The sequence below is a fragment of the Lutra lutra genome, chromosome 3 (genome assembly GCF_902655055.1).
Source record: "Lutra lutra chromosome 3, mLutLut1.2, whole genome shotgun sequence".
Classification (NCBI taxonomy): domain Eukaryota; kingdom Metazoa; phylum Chordata; class Mammalia; order Carnivora; family Mustelidae; genus Lutra; species Lutra lutra.
Genome location: NC_062280.1, coordinates 49197051 through 49198349, shown reverse-complemented (window position 1 = coordinate 49198349; position 1299 = coordinate 49197051). Strand labels below are relative to the sequence as shown.

At 48.9% G+C, this 1299-nt stretch overlaps 1 pseudogene; it reads right to left on the bottom strand.

Annotated features, from left to right (window-relative positions):
- Positions 1 to 468: 468 nt before the first annotated feature.
- LOC125095530 (thioredoxin domain-containing protein 17-like) lies at positions 469 to 953 on the bottom strand (annotated as a pseudogene).
- Positions 954 to 1299: the final 346 nt, after the last annotated feature.

Below are 1299 nucleotides of genomic sequence, written 5' to 3'. Positions count from 1 at the left end.
GCTCACCCCTCAGCAGGTGGGAATAATTGAGGGACTGCAAGCTGCTGCCCGAATCAGAAGTAGAGGCCCATGGGAGCTTCTACTTAGAAGCTCACCCCCAGACCAGGGGTGAGCGTCTAAGGTGGCCCTGACACCTTCTAGCTTCAAGCTGTGACCTTAAGATGGTGACTGTATTTTGTAGCTTTGATGACAAAATGCCAGCTAACATCATGTGGTGTTCACTCCTAAGTGAGTCACTCTACCACAGCTGACCATCTCATGACACAGTTCACCTAAGTTCATGGGGTCCCTTTGAAGGCTCTCTTTTGAGGGTTCATGAGCATTTCAGTAGCACTTTCTTGTTCAGATATATATCAATTTTTTTGACATCTTATTTATTTGGTACTAACATGGATTCAAAACAAGTAGGCAGTTTCTTTTACACTAGAGCAAATCAGAAAATGGAGACAGGACTGCCATCGTGAACTCTTAACCACCAGAGAACAACATCTCTATGAGGTTGGCCTGAAAAGACACTCAGATTCTACCAGTTTTTGAAACGTTCCATATTTAAGTAGTATAGGCACTGTGGTTGTGTTCAGGTTTTTTCTGAGGTTATTATTTGGATTTTTTTAAATGAGGTTTTTCTCCGACTTGGCAGTAGGTGATCACACATCGTTCACTGACATGCACCGTTAGCCCCTCTCCAGGGCGACTTCAACCTGTGTGCAGTCGCAGTTGAGGCCCCAGCTCTTTCCTCAGGCGTCCTGGGCACCCATAAGCCAGGCAACAATGGTGTTGCCGCTGTGAGGCTCCCTGGCCCAGCTGAACTCCTGCGAGCCAAACATGCCCACGTCCTCGTCTTTCAGATTTGGAGGCCAGGGCAGGGCGGAGCTCCCCAGGCAGGCTGGAGGGCATGGCAGGAGCCGGCAAAAGAATTCGGTGTAGAGAGAAACAAACCTCGGCTTCTTCATTCCTTTTCCTTTTTTTAAAAGATTATTTATTTATTTATTTGACAGAGAGAGACACAGCAAGAGAGGGAACACAAGCAGGGGGAGTAGGAGAGGGAGAAGCAGGCAACCTGCTGAGCAGGTAGCCCAATGCAGGATTCGATCCGAGGATCCCAGGATGACCTGAGCCGAAGGCAGATGCTTAACGACTCAGCAACCCAGGCACCGCCCCCCCCCCCCCCCGGCTCCATTTTTAAACTGTGTGTGCCCTACATAGCAAGCTGGGGAGACAGAGCCCTTAGCTAAACAAAGCTGAGTAGCTACCAAATCCCATAGATACTCCAACAGCAAAGAGAGAGGCCCTTCATTG